This window comes from Schistocerca gregaria, chromosome 6 (assembly GCF_023897955.1).
Source record: "Schistocerca gregaria isolate iqSchGreg1 chromosome 6, iqSchGreg1.2, whole genome shotgun sequence".
In the NCBI taxonomy this organism is placed as follows: Eukaryota; Metazoa; Arthropoda; class Insecta; order Orthoptera; family Acrididae; genus Schistocerca; species Schistocerca gregaria.
The window spans coordinates 314,189,392-314,204,856 of NC_064925.1; positions in this window are offsets into that span (position 1 = coordinate 314,189,392).

Here is a 15,465-nt window from a genome sequence, read left to right on the forward strand (position 1 = left end):
TCTGCAAGCACTCAGCTATTGTGGCTCTGCTGAGGTGTGGCATTTGTGTGTACGTTAAAATGTGGCAGCGGAATTTTTGATTGTGTAAGAATCTTAGCCGTTCAACCAATACATGGATTACATTGTGCCCTCTGTGTGCTTATATTTTTGACAAGGGATTTTCTATTTGAACAGGTACTGTAAATTTTTAGATTCGGACATGTAATTAGTGCTGATATAGTGCAGAATGATTTTTTGTATTCACTGCTCCCCAACTCTCCACAAGGGTTTATGAATGTTGTATGATCTTGGGCACCTTGTGCAATGTATGTTCTAAGCGGACAGCTGTCCTGTCAGATAATGCTAGATTTTGCCAGTAATTGGCTACGTTAATGGTGATTCACAATATTTTATGTTTCTTCTATGTCATGACTAAACTGATAAACAGCGTTAGTAATGGTAGTGTCATAGGGATCCAAAACATGTTATGTTTATTCTGTAACCAGCAGCGCCCTTCGGTGACCTGCTGTTAAACGCTTATAAAGAAATGTTGTTGTCGAATTTACCATCCACTCATATGCCGCATTACAAAAGATATCTCTTGGACATATTGCGATGCTGGCCACTAGCGGTCCAGCAAACGGTGCTACATAAGAGAAAGAAGCGAAAACACCAATTTTGAGACGACTGGAGAAGCTGAGAGAACGTAATTATGTCGTTCGCAACGCACTCGTTTACCTAAAGCAAAAAATTTTAACACCACAGAGTACGGAGTTCCAAAACGTGCCAGGAAGGGAAGTAATTAATTTCACGACTGTTTGCTACATGCCTAGCAAAGAAAACCTTATAACCTTCTTGGGGTCTATGGAAGACCATAAATATGCTGCAACTCGTTGACGATCCCACGGGAAGAGTCATTCCTTTTCGGAGTTAAGGGTGGCGCATATGCTAGTTCAGCGTGTAGACTATCTTCATTCTGAAGTTCACGGAATCCATCCCACCGTTTCATACTGAAGAAACAACGAATGTACTCACACACAAACATTCGCATTTATAATAGATACGGGATTTTATCGGGCTTCTATAGGGTAATCTGTCCAGTGAAACCGGCTCTTTAGATTTGCTGAGCAATGCACCTGTGTACTGGACGGCGGCAACAGCGGTAACTTGATACTGACAGAAAGCTCAGTCTCCTCAGCAGCTAATATTAAGATGTTTCAGTTTACATATTGTGATAATTATTGTGCCTTGTATCTGCTGGTGGACTAAAGCTCAACTACTGAGGGCCCTGTGGCAGCATTATTCTCATTGAGACACCCGGGCTCCTGCCAATGGAAACATTGTTCCTAATTGGGGTCTTAACTATATTTACTACTTATGAGACAACTGGTTTATATAGCCTGATAAGAATTTTTTGACGACTTATGCTTCAGTCAAGTAGGACGATTTTGACGGACTAACGCTTGAAAACGGCGTAAGGCCGAAATCTGCATAGTAAAATAAACACATTGTATACAGACGAATGGCAGAAATATTATTTAGAAAAAAAGTAATTATTACCTAACTGTTCGTAATCGTTTCAGTGTACACAAAACGAATGTCCATGCTTTTTACTTGATCTTGTTCCGTGTTTACTGCACCAGTTTGTGTCCTATGACCTGCCTGTGTGTCCCATATAGCTATTATCGATTCACAGCGTGTTATTTTATAAACACCATAGATTTCCCATATTTATTACCGTTAGGTGGAGAGGTAAGACGCAATCGCATTTATATGAATTCTGTCGCCCTAAACGTCATTTCGACACCCTTTCTCAGGAATATGTGCTCTCTTCTGGCTGATGTTTTGCCTCTGTAATTCATTGTGGCGTACGTGAGCTTATAGCATGCGTTCTGTACATTTAGTATACTTATATTCTTTACATTCTTTTTAATTTTGTTGTATAAGATTTTCATAATGTCTGGGTTATATTTACAAGGGCGACCGGTCTACCTATGTCTAACTTTTTCATATTTTCAGCTTGGCATAGGAGAAGCTGTACTATTCTATGTATCATAAAGTAAAAGTGTACATTCTTGTGACGTAGATGGCATTGCATGTCTGCTCTCTTTGCCACACATTGGAAAATCTAAAAAGTTAATTTTCCATCTACTTCATGTTCCAACGTGGAACTCCTCTTTTCAGACGTACTAATCATTTTTTGGCCAAGTTCTCTACTTGCATTTATTCCCTTTCCAAACAACAACCGAGTCATCTTTCGTAGTGTACTGTCTTGGTAACAATTTCTGGATTCATCTAGTATAAAGCCTTTCCTAGAGGGTTCGTAAACATATTTCTAGTGGTTCCTGCTAAGCGGTTTATCATATCAAGAACACTTTTTCCATACCATTTACTGTTTAACATAAGATATTTATAAGACAAACTGTAATATTTCTGTCAAATCTGCTACTTCTGCTTGGTGTAGGCGTTTGTTACGTTAGAGATTCATTTTTATAAAGTCTAAGGCTTCGTCAATAGGAATGTTAGTATATGGATTCTCGATATCCACTGAAGCGAAAGTTGCGTCATCAACAATCTTAATATGTTTTATTTTCTGAGTGAGGTTCGCTCTGTTTTTAACATTACAGGAATCTTCATAAATGAAATTCGCTTTCAACATTTTGTCGAGCTCCCCCTTAATTTTGTGTGTAGGACAGTTTCTATTATTAATTACTGCCTCGGTTGTTGGCTGTTCTTCAGTAGCTCAATTTCTGCTGTCAGGACTGGTGTACCTGCCTTCATGACCTTTATGTACTTTCTGCCTCTATCTGCAAACAAAAAAATCGGATTATCTATCCTGCCGTCCAGTTCTTTCTGGAATCACTTTATCAGGTCCTTTTTCAACTAAAAAATGTTATTCTTCTGAAGGGATCCTTCATGATTTTGAATGTAATCTGCTGTGTCAGTTCGAATCGCTAGAACGTTCAGATTATTATTTGCTTTTTGATTAACGTTCTCCTCAGTGATTTCCTTCTGTGAAAGCTTTTTTGGACATTCTAGGAACTTGTTGCTTTTAACCGCTGTAATGAGCTGGTGACCTCTACCCAATTCGCCGACCATTTTAATCTCAGCTATCGTATTTTAGTGTAAAAATTTGATTAAAACCTTTTTTTCATCAATTTTTAAAACCATAGTAGATAAATTTACAACACGTCTAAGAACTAGTGGGCGTCCTACAATTTTCTGTTGTGTTCTCTGTCAAAACGTGGGTAAAAATTTAGTTTTCCTGATTCATATTATCTAAAATTAATTCCTTATGCACACGATCATCAATCGTATTCCACACATGGGGAAAATGTACTGGTAAAACATATTACTGAGCTACAGTTTCCCCCTCATAACATTATCACTTAAGCGCTGTTTTATCTTATAGGCCTCCCTCAACGCTGTTTTTATCCATCTTAACTCACATTCGAGTTTGACCTTTTAGCATGCAGGGAAGAATTATTTATCTTTATTCTCGCATGTTTAGGAACTATCCTTAAATTTAAACTTATTATTTAAAGTCAGGTTTACCCTTGTTTCTAAGTTCCTTGTTTCTAAGTTTCAGATTCCTTAAGGTCCTAACTTCGCCGTAAGCCTGTGTAGCCACAGAGTTCGGAAAAAAGACATTGCGTTTGCGAAGACGGTGATTGATTTATTCAAAGTAAAGTGGTGTGAGACGTAGGATATTCTCAGGAAAATAGGAGTAGCCCATAGGAACAGAATGGTAATACAGATTTTCCTCCCTACAACTCCCTCTAGTATCAACGAAGTTAATCCCAGATGACTTGACAGATGGCCTGTCATCATGTCCGTTCTTCTTGTCAGTGTTTTCTGTATAATCCTTATGCTTTCCGATTCTGCGGAGAACCTCACTTCTTGCCTTATCAGTGCGCCTAATTTTCAAAATTCTTCCGTAGCACCACATTTCAAGTATTTCGGTTCTCTTCTGTTCCTCTTTTCCCATTGCCCATGTTTTCACTACCACACAATGCTGTGCTCCAAATGTACATTCACATAAATTTAAAAACAGAAGATCTAAGAGGAAGTGTTCAAATAGAAACGGTGTAAAGCAGGGACGTAGACTTTCACCCCTGCTGCTCAATCTATGTATCGTAGAAGCAATGACGGAAATTGTAGAATATTCTAAGATAGGATAAATTTAAATTTGAGAGGATATCAGTGAAAAGATTTGCTTATAACTTCGCTATCTTTAGTTAACGTGAGGAAGAATCAAACGACCTGCTGAGTGGAATGAATAGTTTAACGAATACAGGTTATGGATGGGTTTAGGGTAAGCCGACAAACGACGAAATTAACACCAGAGTATCTGAAATGCGACTACCGATAAACTTAACATCAAACGAAGTAGACAAATTAAAAGGATTCCGCTACCTTGGAAGCAAACTAAGTGTATCGGTTGAGACCTGGTTGAGGAGAGGTAAGGTAAGAGATAAGGGAAGATTAAATTAATTTCCATAAATAAAAATACACTATCTCTTCAACAAAACTATATCTTAACAGCAAAGCGTAACGACTAATGTGGAAAAATCCATGACCGGTCATTGGCATAAAATTAACTGAAAAACAGTTGAGTACAGTTTCCACACTATAAGGTGCAGAACAATTGTACAAGAATTCCTCTGCCTAAAGTAAACCGCAGTAACTCATTAAGATGACGTTAATAATTCGCGAAAAAGAGCCTCAGGCCAATAATAATAATAACTACCATGTCAGTCAAAACACACCATTGCCGGCGGAGAGGCATATTTTAAAACTTTGTAACACAATTAAATTCCCGACCAATAACCAAACAAACGTTTTTAATAAAGGAGACTTCTGAAAATGTCAATCACGCGCACAATGCCGACTCTAGGTACAGTAGAAGGCCACTGTAAACGTGAAAATGATTTTAAATTTTAAAGCACTTGGCCGTTCTCGTATGCAGTAATATACCAACAGCCACCTCTCGATAGTGCTGTCAGAGATTTTCACAGATAGTTTTCGCAAATGGATTTGAGATCAGCGGCCGCCAATAATGTTGCTTGGTACCAGTCGTTCAGACTATTAAGAAGGTTATGCAATTAACTGTGAGAACTGTTATGTATCACAGAAAGAGCAGCTGCGAACACGGCAGTGAAATGAAAATGGAAGCAGCTAGAGGCCAGTAAATTAAATTAAATGCTCGAATAGAGGAACTAACAGTTTAAATAGCTAATGGCTATTTACAGACAGCAATACAGGCACTAGCGCTGGAAAGGGAGACAAATTTACAAACGAATCAATAGTAGCACAAAAGGTGAGCCCTCTCAAATGCAGTAGTACAGTAAAAAATGTACAGTAAGGTGAATCCTAGGACAAACAATCCTTTTGGAGGAATATCCGTAACTGAGCATTATATCACAGGTCGACAATAGCGCTAGAGTAGTAAAGTTCTTTTATTATCACACGGCCTGTTTCAGGCTCTTATTAGCCCACCTTCATGTGTCGTAACTTCGTGCTGTGACCCCCGAGCGCCGCGGTGGACGTGTACAAGGCGCGCGGTGCTACCTACGAGCTACCTGTTCTGCGGTCGTAGGTAGAACGCCGCGTCTAGTACACGTCCACCGCAGCGCTCGGGGATCTCAGCACGAAGTTAAGACACCTGAAGAGGGGCTTATAAGAGCTCGAATCCGGTCGTATGATAATAACAGAACTATACAACTCTAGCGATATTTTCAACCTCTGAATCCACAGACTTCTTAATCTGTCTAGTGTATTCATGTCTTGGTCTCGCTCTACAATATTTACCCTCCTCGCTGCCCTCCAATACTAAACTGGTGATTCGTTGAAGCCTCAGAATATGCTTTACCAACCGGTCCCTTCTTCCAGTCAAGATGCGCCACAAAATTCTCTTCTTTCCAATTCTATTCAATACCTCCTCATTAGTTATATGATTTACCCATCTAATCTTCAGCATTATTCTGTAGCACCACATTTCGAAAGCTTCTATTCTCTTCTTGTCCAAACTATTTATCGTCGACGTTTCACTTCCATACATGGCTACACACCATACAAATACTTTCAGAAACAACTTCCTGACACTTAAATCTATCCTCGATATTAACAAATTTCTCTACTTCAGAAACGCTTTTCTTGCCATTGCCAGTCTACATTTGATATCCTACTTCGACCATCATCAGTTATTTTGCTTCCGATATAGCCAAACTCATTTACTACTTTAAGTGTCTCATTTCCTAATCTAATTCCCGCAGCATCACCCCATTTAATTCGACTACATTCCGTTCACCTACTCTTCCAAGTCCTTTGCTGTCTCTGACAGAATTACAGTGTCATCGGCGGACTTCAAAGTTTTTATTTCTTCTCCATGGATTTTAATTCCTACTGCGAATTTTTCTTTTGTTTCCTTTACTGATTGATCAATATGCAAACTGAATAACATCGGGGAGAGGCTACAACCCTGTCTCACTCCGTTCCAAACCACTGCTTATCTTACATGCCCCTCGACTCTTATAACTGCCATCTGGTTTCTGCACAAATTGTAAATAGCCTGTCGCTCTCTGTATTTTAACCCTGCCACCTTCAGAATTTGAAAGAGAGTTTTTCAGTCAACACAATCAAAAGGTTTCTCTAAGTCTACAAATGCGAGAAACTTAGGTTTGCCTTTCCTTAATCTATTTTCTAAGATAAGTCGTAGTGTCAGTATTGCCGCACGTGTTCCAACATTTCTACGAAATCCAAACTGATCTTCCACGAGGTCGGCTTCTACCAGTTTTTCCATTCGTCTGTAAAGAATTCGCGTTAGTATTTTGCAGGCGTGACATTAAACTGATAGTTCGGTAATTTTCGCATCTGTCAACACCTGCTTACTTTGAGATTGGAATTATTATATTCTTCTTGAATTCTGAGGGTATTTCGCCTGCCTCATATATCTGGCTCACCAGATGGTAGAGTTTGATCAGGGCTGGCTTTGCCAAGGCTATCAGTAGTTCTAATGCAATGCTGTCTGCTCCTGGGGCCTTGTTTCGACTCAGGTCTTTCAGTGCTCTGTCAAACTCTTTACGCAGTATCGTATCTCCCCCCTTTCTACTTTCCCTTCTTTGCTTATAACTGGGGTTCCTTCTGAGCTCTTGATGTTCATGCAAGGGGTTCTCTTTTCTCCAAAGGTCTCTTTAACTTTCCTGTAGGCAGTATCTATCTTACCCCTAGTGATATGCGCCTCTACATCCTTACATTAGTCCTCTAGTCATCCTTGCTTAGCCATTTTGCACTTCCTGTCGATCTCATTCTGAAACGTTTGTATTCCTTTTTGCCCGTTTCATTTAATGCTACCCATTCTTCTTCTACTGTATTTCTTTCCCTCATTCTTGTCAATAGTTCCCTAATGCTCTCCCTGAAGAGCTCTACAACCTCTGGTTCTTTTAGGTCCCACCTCCTCAAATTCCTATCTTTGTACAGTTTGTTCAGCAATTATCTACCGTTCATAACCAATAGATTTTGGTCAGAGTCCACATCTACCCCTGGGAATGTCTTACAATTTAAAACTTCGTTCCTGAATCTCTGTCTTACCATTAAATATTCTATCTGACACCTTCCAGTATCGCTAGGCTTCTTCCATGTATACATCCTCCTTTTATGATTCTTGAACCAAGTGTTAACTATGATTAAGTTATGCTCTGTGCAAAATTCTACCAGGCGGCTTCCTCTGTCATTCCTTGCTCCCATTCCATATTCACCTACTACTTTTCCTTCTCTTCCTTTCCCTACTATCGAATTCCTGTCAGTCATGACTATTAAATTTTTGTCTCCTTTCACTATCTGAATAATTTCTTTTATCTCATCGTACGTTTCATCAATCTCTTCATCTGCTGAGCTAGTTGGAACACAAACTTGTACTTTTTATTTATTATTAAACCTACTCCTGCATTACGCCTATTCGATTTTGTATTTATAACCCTGTATTCACCTGACCAGAAGTCTTGTTCCTCTTGCCACCGAACTTCACTAATTCCCACTATATCTAACTTTAACATATCCGTTTCCCTTCTTAAATTTTCTAACCTACCTGCCCGATTAAGGGATCTGACATTCCACGCTCCGATCCGTAGAACGCCAGTTTTCTTTCTCCTGATAACGACATCCTCCTGAGTAGTGCCCGCCCGGAATTCCGAATGGCGGCTATTTTACTTCCGGAATATTTTACCCAAGAGGACTCCATCATCATTTAACCATACAGTAAAGCTGCATGCCCTCGGGAAAAGTTACAGCTGTAGTTTCCCTTTGCTTTCAGCCGTTCGCAGTACCAGCACAACAAGGCCGTTTTGGTTAGTGTTACAAGGCCAAATCATTCAATCATCCAGACTGTTGCCCCTGCTACCACTGAAAAAGCTGATGCCCCTCTTCAGGAACCACATGTTTATCGTCTAATGACGCATTTATCCTCGTTCAAGGCATTTTCAAATTGGCTCGCAAAATGTGATATTAAGCACATTGGATAAATAAAATTTTTCAACCAATACTGTTTGTTCTGTCATATTGGTACCATTGGTTGCTGTATCATACCGCCATGGACTTGAAATAGTTCACAATTATGCCTCGCATCTCCCCATGTTGCCACTCTGCGCTGCCTCCCTGCCCTGTTGCGGGAAGGTGCCACCTGGTTACACAGCAACTGGTGAGAGACATTTGCCGTGAACGGCTACTATCGATATTACCTAGCAGCCCAGATATGGAACATACACAATTCAATTCTCCCCTCCCCCCTTGTAAGCTGGTACATGCAGGGGGATGGATGACAAAGTATCAGGGAGTCATCACTATCCAGCTCACCAGTGGTGTACTTCACGTGACTAATATTAACCCTTGTAGGTTTACCAATGAATAGGTCTTGGATCAGGAATCTCGGCTGGGGAAGCCATCTTGACTATTTTTTATGCCCCCAAAAACTGAGGCAACATCTACGATGTTCCCAGTTTGGTCTGCAACTAAACACCCTCCAAGGCGACTGGCTGTAGTGAGGTAATATGGAAACCCCTATTGTAAAGGGCTGCCTCCCTCCGGTGTGGAAGACTGATGTTATTCCCGGCAGTCTCCCACTTATCCTCTGGCAGGAGGTCATTAATGGACCACAAGTTCAAGAGTCGTGAAATAACAATCATTAACTTGATGGGAGTGGTTGTATGGGATTCAAAGACATCACTGTTGAAAGCGAAATTGAGCCACCCAGTGGATTCATCCTATTTCATCTGAGGATCTGTGTGGCAGCAGATCAGGGCTCCCTTTACATTGTGGTTGATACCCACAGAAAATTAATATTGTGGGTAGAAGGAGGTGGCAAAACAAAATTTCTTGAATTCACGAGGCAAAAAACCTGTGGAATTCTCATTATCCAGAACTCTTGGGCTCCCAAAAATAGATAATGTGTGACTGAAATGTTTAATAGTTACGCTGAATATGAGAATGCAGGCTTCCTTGGCGAATCTTGATGATGAATTCTTTTCGGGTTGACAGCCGAGTCAATGCGTTGTTCTACAGCAACGTTTCAGCAAGTTTCTTACTTGCTGAAACGTTGCTGGAGAACAACGCATTGACTCGGCTGTCAACCCGAGAAGAATTTATCATCAGTTACGCTGAAGTTACCTGACCAGTTCTGCAGCAGGCAGACGAACTGGCTAAGGGCGTCCACCTCGATTAAAATGTTTATGTTGCCTTGTTTAGTGTGGGATAAGGAACCTAGGTAATCCAATAAGACCTCGTCCATTGAGTGTCCCATCGTACATCGATATTACTCTGTCCAGATGTTGCTCTCACGCACTCGTAGCAATGGCCAACTAAATTTTGGACTTTTTTTTAACGAAGGCCAGGTGAGATGTTAGTGTTTATGATGGTTTTAAATACTACAAGGTGCCCTCCATATAAAGTGTTGATGAAAATACCAGCTTCTGGGGCAGGCACATTTTGCTAAAGTTGTTTGAGTGGGTGCGATGGCACAGCTTACCTCTGATGTGTGAGTATGGTATCATCTCTAAGACACCCTCTAAAATGTTGCTTCATGCCCCGTAACAGAGATTAAGTTACCGTTTCTCCGCCAATACTCTGGACTGTCCCAGAAGCCTAACAGCGACTGCTGCCACACAAGTAGGTTCCTTGGTGCTTTGCAGAAAAACCTCTGTCTCGCTATCCTGCTGTAACATTCGTCCATGGACATCAGTCTATTACTTATCCACTCGTTTTAAATGTCACACACAAAAATGGCAAATGGAGATCCTTACAGCCTACATGGCTGTTCTTCTCATCTCGTATTATCTAGCTAATTCCCACGGCACTACCTTCTTGTCTGATTCTGTAGCTAAAAGTTGAAACGTTCCTGTCCAAATAATATGTCATCTCCTCTAACACAGAGTATTTGCACTCCACAGTCAATAATGACCTGCAGGGTACCCAGTAGGCTCTCTCTCTTCATACACATCTCGGAGAAGCATGGCCGTAACACTCAAATTAGATGCATCCATGTGCAGGACACATTCTTCTTCAAATTCATTTGTGGGCAGGATGAGTGGTCTAGCCAAAGCTGCCTTCAAGGCATCAAAGGGCGCATGCAAATTTTCAACCCATTGCAAACGTTCGTTTCTCCCTTTTGAAGCAGCTGCTTAAGAGGGGTTGCCACTGAAACAAAACTAGGAACGAATTTTCAAACAAAAAATCTATGTCTACCTATACCCTTCTTGTCCTAACGTCTGGGGAACAGACGAATGGTCTTGGTTCGGTCGTGTTCCACTCTCACACCTTCGACAGATGCTGTATCACACAGAAAAAAAGTTCCTTTTGAGCCATGCTGACTTTACATTATTTTATTTGAGCCCCGCTTCAGGTAGAGAGTGAAGGACTTACCGTACATGGTATTGGTGCTCGTTAAATGTTTTGCTATAAACCACTACATCACCCACATAGTTTCAGGCACATTTAAATCTGAAGTCGCGCAGTAAGGAATCTAACAGTCACGATAGAATGGCTGCCCCTGAGCTGATTGGAACACGGTTATACTAAAAGTGGTTTCAATCTGTTCAAAATGCTGTCAGTGGCTTAGACTCTCCAGAAGACGCATCTGGTGGTAGGCCTGGTTCATGTCGAGTATGGTAAAGTACTGGGCGCCGAAAAAACCATATGAAGCAATTATGCAGATTGGGCAATGGTACTAATTCCCGAAAACTCTACTGGGTGAGGACACAATTGGCAACCAAGAGACAATGTCCTTCTCCATTGGGTTTAGTTATCAAGAAAATCTGCGATGAATAGGGGTATACTAAAGGGTAGATTAATCCACAAAGCCAGTAAAGTGGTCGGTAATTTCCTTAGTTTCCTCATCTTTGGTTGTGACAAGCAATTGGAGACTGACGAACAAGAACCTGATCCATGAGCAAAATGTTGTACTGTATCATATCGGTCATATCCAACCTCCTGGTCTGCACCTCCAAATACCGTGATAAAGCTCCAACAGAACTTGCCCCAGCTCTTTGCCTAAACGAGAAATATCGAAAGGTGACGGCTACATCCCTACAGAAAACACTCCATAACATAGCTGAAGTTTACACAAAAGGTACTTCTCACCTGGTCTACATTTGAACATGGTGTTACTAACTACATAATTCAATACACATCAAGTTGGCTCTAGAAAGCCAAACCCCAGGAACACATCCATCCTCAACTCATGTATTACGATAAACTTGATCTGCCAGAAGAGCCTCTTATTGATACGATGCACAACAAATAATGGCTTTCCATTTACTGTTCGACATGACAGATATGACATCAGCTCACTAGACAGCTTACATAAACGAGAAAATTCGTTGCACGTTTTGAATCCACCAGTCACATACTACTCACTGAGTTCTTTCTAATGCCGGCCGCGGTGGTCTCGTGGTCCTAGGCGCGCAGTCCGGAACTGTGAGACTGATACGGTCGCAGGTTCGAATCCTGCCTCGGGCATGGATGTGTGTGATGTCCTTAGGTTAGTTAGGTTTAAGTAGTTCTAAGTTCTAGGGGACTAATGACCACAGCAGTTGAGTCCGATAGTGGTCAGAGGCATTTGAACCATTTTTTTTCTAATGGAGACTAGACTTGAGACTTGCTGGTAAACAGAGACCATAACCAATCTTCAGGGAACATCCTTTCTACTATTTTGTTTAATGTTTCTGACTCCAAATAACTAAGGCACAAAGCCATCACAGTGATCCGGATACGCTCAGTTTACGGCAACAAGATTTATTTATGTCTGTGAACCCAATATAAATATCGATGCACAATATCATTTCTCAATCAGATTGACAAGTTTCCTTTTAGCAGAGTTCTTAGGAACCCACTTAATGATTCATCTTCATTGAGGGCTTCCCACACTATTCTACTTAATTTACCATGATTCAGTGGGTAAATAACCTGAAATTCTGTAATCAGACTTAGAAGGCTGACCCTTTGTCCTCCAAGTCCACTGTTTGCCACTGTTTTACTAGTATCATCTGAGATGCTCACAATTCGCTTTAACTCTGACCAAAGCAGGTTAGGCAGCTTGTTAAATAACACTCTCCCCCTCCCCCACCCCCCGAAAAAAACTTCTCTCTGATCCTTACCTATGGCCTTCGATGTTTGCTGCTGGCTGACCAGGCCAGGAGCAGAACCCCCTTCCACCATCAGTTTTTCCTACCATTTCAAAAACCTACTTTCGAGTTGTGAACGGATTACCATATCCCAAAATGGTTTCTATTTAGGATCTGAGTTCACCAAATTGAGCTCTTAGGCTCCACCCCCTTAGTGATTAGGCTGGATTTTGATTCTGAACACTGAGCACAGTGTAACATGCCCGTGATAAATTTTTGGCTACAGTGCGACTAGAGGAAATTATGCCTCTAACAGTTATAAACATTATCTATTCAACGTATGAAAAAAGAGTGAAAACTTATAAATATTAATTATTTATATAATATTCTACGATGTAATTGGACATATCGATGTGTATCATACAAAGACAATGATAATTGTAAATTCCTTTTATGATCTGCGTTTGTCTTCCTTTGTTTTTACCTTTTGTTGGATAGCTTTTGTAAGTTGCTGACGCATATCAAACTGAGGTCTGTTAAGAAATTATAATTATTTGTAAATTATTTCTTGAAAATACAATTCATTATTATTATAAATAATAGTGAATAATTATTTGTAACCTTAATTCCTCTCTCAGTAAGCATTATCTGTGTTAATTACTTCTTTCCGCTGCAACGAGCGCAGCCATTGATGATAGCGATTTGTATCGCGTTTTTGTCACTGTTTTCCTTATAAACAAATCAAATGTTTGCTTGATGAAGTCTAAATATTGCACAATATGAAAGTGTAGTTTATAGTTATTAATAAACATTTTAAACATTTACTTATTTGCTCTAACAACAGAAAGTCTCTATCAATTGCCTGCCACCATCTTAACAATTACCACAGCGTCAAATTCAAATTACGCAACTCTGCAGACATAAATGCTAAACGTAATAAAAATGTGTAAACATAAATGTGCACCGGTGGTCCCGAACTCATTTTAATGAAAATAATTCGAATCAGATTAGTTCTTTAAAAAGAGTGCTCATAGCACTATCGTTATAACAAACTTTTGTAGCTGATGTAAGGAGCCGAAATTAATTACGTACGAGTTGCGAAGAATATTGTTTCAGGTGAAACGTCCCCTTAGAAAAATTATACACGACTGTGCTTAAACTGACACACAATAGTTTTTAGCGCAACGCAATCTGACTTTCAACAATACCTACAAGAGAATGGCCCTGACTAACATTAACCTATATGTTTCACAAATCACTTACCTCACAAAAATCTTCGTTACTCGAACTACTGCAATACAGCGAGCACCACTACTGCCAGCTAAATAAAAGATTCAAACTACGGAAGGCACTAACTACTGATAGGCACAGTTAGCAAATGAAAGATGTTAATAGAGAACAAACAATGTATTTACCTTTATAGTCATAATATATATATATCAGTTCATGACACCAATTCTTACAAATTTCAAAACTCCGCCATCTCTCTCCCCACGTCCACCACTGCTGGCGGCTCACCTCCAACAGTGCAACGCTACGCGCTGTTAGCATCCAGCTGTCGCTGCCCAACACTACAATGGCAGACAACAATGCAAACTAAACACAGACTGCGCACAGCACAGCCAGTGATTTTTCATACCGAGCGCTAAGCGGCGTTACCAGTAAGAAAACCTAAACAGCCTACTTACATAGCCCCCATGCTCCCCACAAAAAAATTTACAAATTGTTGTGGCCTGTGGCAAATACAGATTTGAAAAATTTTTTCATAATTACAATGACAAAGAAATGAAATGCACACACTTATCGATACAATGTTGGTCAAAAGCTAAAATTTTCTCACAGTCTATAAAGACAGTCCTGATCATTCATCAAAGTAAAATTGCAGTGTTTTTTTCAAAGTCTGAGTGGTAAAAGAAAATGCACATGGAAGTAGTGGATTTCCATGCAGTCTTGAAGAAGTAGTGTTGTCCTTCCAATGGAAAGACAGTGCTGACTCTTGACATGCAGACAGGTAATTGGCCACAACAGAGCAAACCCACAGCAGAGTCAGTCGAAGTTTTCTAGAATATTGGTAGGTAGGTCGTCACAGAGTAGACCCATTGTAGTCCTGGTAGAGATTACGGTATTGGTGGGGCACCAGAGGTGCAAACCCACTGCAGTCCTTGTAGAAATAATGGTATTGGTGGGTCATGAAAGGTGTAGACCCACTGTAGTCCTTGTAGAGATGGCCAGCAGCCATCTGTTTGACAGTGCAGGCGCACAATCACCATTGAAGAGTCTTGCAGATAGTGTAGCAAGGTCATAACCACCACTTGTGCACTCACAAAAATTGTTTTTGAAATGTCCTTACAACCAGCAATGCTGTTATCCAGTCCCTTACTGAATTATTAACACACGTGCAAACACTATCAGTCCCTACTTCTCACATATTGTCCATATACTATGACCAACAGAAACGTGTGCAGTGAAATGTAATTTACAAGTTACTTAATTTGATGATCTGGTGTCAATTACAATTTTATAACATAAGAATACAATAACAAAGGTACAAAATACATCATTAAAAAACATAACAATACAGATAACATTAGCAGTAGTACAGGCTTTACAAAAGAATCGAAATAGCAAATACATCAGTGTTGCAAAATTACGACATAATTACATACATAAAAGATCAGAATAACTTTTGAAACATCAACTTCACACATGAGCATTAAAACAGAACAGATAAATAATGTCTTAACATCTTTACAAAGTAAATAACATATTATCAGAAAAATTCTACAATGTAACTCTCATCAGATAAACACATAAAGACAGGAAGAACACAAATGCCCAAGGGTACACAAACACATAATGGGATAACACAAGGAAA